Below are 7,187 nucleotides of genomic sequence, written 5' to 3'. Positions count from 1 at the left end.
TGTGAATAGAAGAAGACCAAAGGCTGATCCCTGGAAGACTCCAATGGTATTGTAAAGGGGCTTGGAGACCAGCCTGCCACCAGAAGGAGAAAGGGTGCAGACTGACTGGTAATGACCAAAAAGATAAAAGGAAAACCGAGCCCGGTCAAGGTTATAGAGTTGGAGCTTGGTAAAGTATACGGAGGACCGCCGTAGAGCTTGGGAAATAGTTGAGAATGAGGAATAAAGTCGAAACATTTACTGAGACCCAAGAAGCATAGGAGTGGAAGATTGCCACTGTCCACGTTGGAAAAGGGGCGGTTGGCTACTGTGAGCAGAGCTCCGTGGATGGAAACGGGGTTGGAATGGGGACAGAAGATGATTGTCGGACTTGCAGGCGATCACCTGGTGCTGCACTGCTCGCTCAACAATCTTGGCCATGGTAGGGATAATGGAAATAGGAAGGTAGATGGAGAGCAGGGCTGGATCGCTGAATTTGAAAATAGGATGAGCTATGGAGTTCTTCAAGGAATCTGGAAAATCGGAGAAGGAGAGGCAGGTGTTATCGAGAATGATAGGGCCAGTGGCATCAAAAGAGATGAGCAGGATACGAATACAAATACCATCAGATCTACACGCCTGAGAACACTTGAGGCAGAGCATGACCTCGTGCAGCCCGCCCAGCGTCGTGTCAGTCACCCGGAAACCACAAGTGCCCACTCTGGGCAGGCGACATGGGACGTCAGGTGGCTGTCCGCGATCGGCCAGGCTGGTTGCAACACCAGGGCCCACATTCACAAAGCAAGCATGCACCTCGTCCGGGTTGGCGGCAGGAAGACTGCGAGCACTATTTCCCCCACTTCGAGATGCGGCATGCCCTTGCACTGTGCCATAAGGTCACGGGTTACCCGTGTGGGAGCTGGTGCACCTGGGTTCCTCAGTGACATTAGTTTGTCCGGAGCGTGTATACCAATGGTCGGTAGAAGACAGCTAAGGAGATGCCACCACAATCAGTGACTAATGGGCGGCCTAAAATACCATACAAGTCAACAAATTGCAACTTATGAAGTGAACAAGCATGGTGCATGTGTCTCAACCAGTAGAGTACGGATACGTATAACCGAAACACGATACTTTGACAAAAATTAGAGCGCGCGAGCAGGATGGTGAGGATTAAAAGCACAATTAAAAACTCCGACACGCTGAATGATGTAATCTAAATTAGAACACCCATGATGACAATCAGTCCCGGTAAAATCAGAAGAACTCGCTGATATTGCAGCTCCAGGTTGAGGTCCGCTTGTAGGACAGCCACGGCGCTTAGCGGGGCAGGTGGACCGCAGCCACAGTGACATGCGGGCCGGACTCCGATCTCACTCGCAGCCAGAGGGACCCCAGTCGACAGTGTGAACACTAAGATGCCGCCTGCGTGGCGACTCAAGCTTTGTGGTAGTCACGGCTCAAAATCGCCGCACCTCCACAGCCTAGGTCTCATGGTCGGGCTGCACGGAACAGCGCATAGCCGGGGACTGTGACCAGCCTGGACGCAGTGGCGGATCGAAGCCACGTCTCGGTGGTGACGCGAAAGTAGTAATGCGGCTGATTTCGATGATCATGCTGCACTGGCACTATCTTCGGCAGCAGGGACTGGCTGTCGATATGCCCCACCACCAAGCCTCGGCGGCGACCGTCCGGAAAGGAGCGCCACCACGCCTGTCCTCCCCTGCAGCCCTGGCGCCGCGCCTGCCGCGCCAGGCAGCGCGAGCGGCCGCAGGCCGGTCATGGTCAAGGTCACAGCAAGGTCGCCGTGGCTGGGTTGCGGGGCGAGGCCTCCCCTATATCGGCCAGCGTGTCGACAGGGCCGATGGACTGGAGCGTCACTACGAGACAGCACCGGTGACGATGGCGCAGGCCCGAATCGAGGTGGTGGCTGTGGTGCTGGTCGCGCAGCCGTTACGAGTAAGTCAACACCAGGAGCACCAGATGGCTGGCGAGATCGCGGCGCATCTTAGTCGCGGCAGAAGTAGCACTGTTTCGTCGCTCGTCCGCTCCGACTGGCCACAGAATCCACGACACTGACGTGTCACGTAGACGATCACTCTCACACCGAGGGCGCGGCGCGCGGCAACTGTTACTGGGGTTGGTTCTGCTGTTATCATGTATTATTGTATGAGAACCCAAGACAGCTCAATATTCTCTGACGTCGCGGAACCCTGGATGCGGTCGAACGCCAAAGATCTTGGCCGTTGCTCGAGAGTAAGCTAGCACACACACTTTCGACCGTTTGGCTGGAAGCTATCAGTTATCGGACTGCGCTACCGGACGATTGGTGATAAACTGGCGTACGGCATGCCTTCTTCTGATTAAAGCTTATCTTATGATTAAAGCTAAAATAATGATCAGAAACTGGTTCTGTGATTAAAAGTAAGTCCAATGAATAAAAAAGATTATGTGATTAAAAGCTAATCCCGTGATTAAACGCTAACATGACGATTAAAAGCTAATGTTATTACTTAAATCAGAGAGCATGATAAAAAACATGCAGATGGTGTCAAAGTACTCTTTCTAAACCATACTTCAGCAGAGACTTATCACCACCAAGTTATCCTAACTGAGACAATTTTGCACCGGCAGTAACATGATACGAAGGCAACACGCTGTTGCCGTTCATGATATGGCCGCTTCGAGCAAACCGTTTCCTCCTTGCCCGGGGGTATTTGACGTCTTCGAGAAACCAAAACGATGTGGTAACGTATCCCAAGCCTAAGCTGCGCGTGATGCTCTGTGTGAGTCGAAAGTGGTGCGTTGGCCTCATACCTTTGACCCGTTCATAGATTATTGAAAAGGGTTTTGCGCGATATTGCGCGAAAGGCGCGCGTTGATGATGGGCATGATCGTTATCGACGGGTTTGATGCTGGTACGATAGAAAACATGCGGTTATTAGGTAAATTCGTATGCCGTAACGATCCAGGCGCTTAATAAGTTGTTAGAGCGCCTTGGCGCTGAGACAAGCATGCAAGAGTTCACCCCACGTGTCTGTATTTTCTCTCACACTCCATATCCATCTCTCATGTGCTAAAAAACCGTCGCATGGAGAGGCTGAGTTTTTTTAAACTCGCAGTTGCCTTCTTTCACGAAAAAGGCCAGAAGCAACACGAGTGTGAGTTCCGATTGCATCACCAGTTGAATCGGCCCTCTGCGTTATCGGTTTGTCGACGTGTGCCGTTCGGAGCCCAGTGACCCTGATGACTGCCTGTTCGACCGCACCTTTGTTAGCGAGTCTGCGGTCGCTGGCTGTCCTATACGGGTGTCCCTCTCACGGTTGAGATAGTGTTATGCTGTTTACGCCGGGGCCAGTGTGCGAGAGCCGATGCAGAACGCCACATGTGATGCGGTAGATTTACTGTAACCTGCTGACCTATGGTAGAGCGACGGGGCGCCGCGCAGGCCACCACTCATATTTGTTTACGTAAGGGCGGTGATAACAGCGGGTGAAAGGTATAATCAGTTATCTCTGTGATATAACCATGTCGCTCGAATTGCTCGTCCCGGTGGCTCAGTTTGTCTGAGCGCCTGTCTTCCGATTCACACACCCGTGGCGGGATTGGCTTGAATCGCTTAGGCGTCCGCTATTTGCCCTTGCCATATTTGGTCCGCGACCGACGGCGGCGATCGCGCTGAAGGTCAGGTGACGTCTGAGCGTGACGTTGATCACTTTTTTGTGCAATGAGGTGGTGTCATTCTGTTTATGCGTGCATGTCTGTATGTGGTTTGCATCTCTTATCCATTTCCGTTGTTTTTTGACACGCTGTTTTATCTCTCGGACTAATGACACGTAAAAGCTACGTATGTGTATGGAGTGTCAGCTGATGTAAAAAACAAATACAAATGCGGAATGAATTGTTCTGAGCATTGCGGCACGGCAAACTTTCTCTATCGAGTTCTTCCGTTTACCTGGGATTGCGCGAACGGATGTTAGGGGTCAAGGCTAACACAGCAAGGACTGCTTGGTGTGAGCCCTGATCCCATAAAGCCATCCATTCAAAGGCTCGGATTAAATCTTTTTAGAAAATTGTAGTAAAGGCCTAAAAAACTAAGAGGGTAATTCGACCGTTTATTGGGAGGTTTTGTTTGACGGAGAAAATGTTAAGAGCAAGAACAAAGCAGAACAAATATTCAAACCATCGCCTTCCCCAAACCGAGGACCTGAGCAGAATAGCCCTCATAGCTCTGAGTGGTGGGGATATACGTTAAATGTCATTGCGATAGCGGGCTTCAATATGTTAGGGGCATAAGAATGAGTTAAATACGTCGGTCAAAAAAAGCGCGTCGTAATCCATGTTCACATGAGGTCCACCTAAAACAGAAACCAAACGTATCAAAAACGCGTGCTGAACCTTTTCAAAACACTCCAGTTGGGCAGGCACATGTCTTCGCTGAGCTACACCACCACGTTTCCAAATGAGACAAACACCTACATTATACCAGCATCGATCGTGGCAATGGGGTCAAAACGATGTCAGCCTGGACATCGGCATTGCGTGCTCGGAATGACAAGCTCCAGCAGGCAGAAAAGCAGTAGAGTTTATAATCTTTCCGAGTTGCGAGGATCATCTTTGGCTGAAAACGCCCACATCGCGAGCATAGGTGTAGTGTTTTCTGAAACAGTTCCCGTTATGGCTGTCGACTTGCATGGTTTGGTGATGCCCTGCCCCCGCCCCCCCCCCCCCCATTGTTGTGTGAGCCCTCCAATGTTGGCTTGCCCCCTCCCCCAATGTTTTTGCCTGAATGATTACAAAAGCTCTGGGAAAAGTTGGGCATGACACGTAGTGCAGTTGCCATGGAGGGAGTAGCGGGGCAACTTGACCCGCAACCTCAAAATTGTGTCATGGAAGGAGGGGGCAACTTAAGGTACTGATGTTGAAACATTTCGTATTTGAGGTTTTTGCTGTTTTTTTTTGTCTGCCAAACGTAAGGCCAGGCGGTTTTCCCCCACAACTCCAACATGATATTGACACTACCAACGCACCTGTCTCGAGTTTTCGTGTATGCCAAGCGTCTTTTGGTTCCCTACCCATGGTGGGCTGCGAACATAGCATTGTTTGATTTGAAATTGAAGCCCAAAGTGTATTATGAGAAGGTCTGATGAACAACAAAGGAGGGCAACATAATTTTTGGGCGCAGCATTGCTAGTCCAGATGATATGCCATTTCAGCAAAAAATTATGCGCAATACGGAAATTTTTAGTTAGTTTCGTGCTGAACATGACTAATTGTCATCACTGCGCACCCGCCATCCCATTATTGCAATACACGTTAAACGGAGCCATTCTTCCTCAGTACCTTATGAAAATAGCACGAAAGACCTTTACCGTGTGATGCCACCACACGATTGTCGGCTCCCCCGTGACCAGGCTGACACTGTCAAGCCAAAAACCGATTGGTCCTCTTTGACGAGCCATATACAAACACCTGTTCTGGAATGCGAACCTGCCACCATGCGTTGGGCCACTTCACGAATGTGGTCAGCATAATGTCAGAGCTTTACCGTAGTAGAGCCTCCGCCACGACGATTGGTGTGTACTTGAACTTTAAGTAACTGTAATTAACTTGAACTTTTAGACTACAAGAGAGAAGCGCTTCGCTTTGTACGACGGGGAGTGACTGAATTTACTGATAAGTAATCCTTTGCATTTAAGTGAAACTTACGTTGCAATTTGATCGCTTAGCGCATTGTTATGTTGATGAAAAACTAGCCCTAACAAAACTTAACTGATGCATTCATTCATTCAACGGAAATTTACGCACATCCCAGGCCCAGAAGGATTTAATGTTAGACATCCATGTGGTGGTCCTGCTTATAGCACATGCATCTTATGCACCACAGCTACAACCCAAACACATCACCACCGTAAAGCATGCAGCGCATTATATGCATCTGACTGAAGCAGTTTGCTTTTAGTTTCAATCCAATACAAATATTGGACAACGTGCATTGTGAGTAAGTTGCGTTATGAGCTTATGAACATGGTTGAATATTGCAGTGTTTTTTATTACGATAGTCTTGTTGATTACAATGGTAAATACCATGACATAGTCGAAGTTAAAAAACGTGGTACGACCCTAGATTCAGACCCAAAGTTTTACATATCGCTCGCGAGTGTAAAATGGTAACTTAATAAAACAGCACTACTTTACATGGGGTGCTGTGCCTATATCCAAGGATAACAAAGTGAGAAGGCTATGTAATTTAGTCGAATGGCTCGGCTTCCGAACCCGCAGCTAGATGCGTCAATGTACCTGCATTTATACCGCCTCATAGACACAAAACCAAAATGTTTATCGTATAGTGCAGTGCATCCCAATATGTTTATCGTATGGTGCAGTGCATCTACCAACACAAGAGCACATTTCCCCTCGTAGTAAAATGTGTTCTGTCTCACCGACAGATACAAATAATAATCACTGAGCAAAGAAATGATGCAACAAACTTAACACAGCCAGATCCATAGCACAGCCAGGATGGACAAACCCAGTCTCCTTCCTCCACAACCAAAAATATGTGCCGCCGCCCATAGCCACCATAGAAGAGTGGGTTTGGCGCCCTAAGGCGACATCTACAGGGGCACCGTTATTCTCCAATCAGAAGGCAAACGTACCTCCAGTGCCGCCCCCCCCCCCCCCCACACACACCCGCTCTAGATTTGCTCCTCCTTTAACACGGCCCAAATCATTATATTTTTTATTAGATAAAACGTAAAACATCAACTGTTTTTCTTCACTAGAAAGCGGCCTGAATTCATCGAGATAAAGGAATTGGGGATGCAGGGTGGGGCAGCTCGTGCGCGTTACGCCCAGTCTCCAATAATTTACAAGATCGACACCACCGGTCGCCACAACTGAAAATACATGACACCGCTCATGCAGAGAGGCCGAGGATGTTGCAAACCGCAGGTCTTGTCGTTGTTGTCCTGTGTCGCATTGTACGAAACACTAACAGTTGACCTACAGATGCGCACCACTGCGGGCCTGTCGCGCTACCGCTTCATGAACCAGCCGGCACTTCTCAACCGCGCCATGCGCTGCCCCGTGGCCGACAAGCGAACCAGGACTGCCGCGCCGGGCGCCAGGCGGCGGCTACCGCTTCCAGCGAACCCTTGGCGACCTGAGGAAGCGCGTCCCAACGTCACGGGTGCTTGGGTCTAAAT

Source organism: Pollicipes pollicipes, unplaced genomic scaffold, assembly GCF_011947565.3.
Source record: "Pollicipes pollicipes isolate AB1234 unplaced genomic scaffold, Ppol_2.1 Scaffold_2555;HRSCAF=2994_pilon_pilon_pilon, whole genome shotgun sequence".
Lineage (NCBI taxonomy): Eukaryota > Metazoa > Arthropoda > Thecostraca > Pollicipedomorpha > Pollicipedidae > Pollicipes > Pollicipes pollicipes.
The sequence above is the reverse complement of the archived record's forward strand: the minus strand, read 5'-3'. Positions refer to the sequence as shown.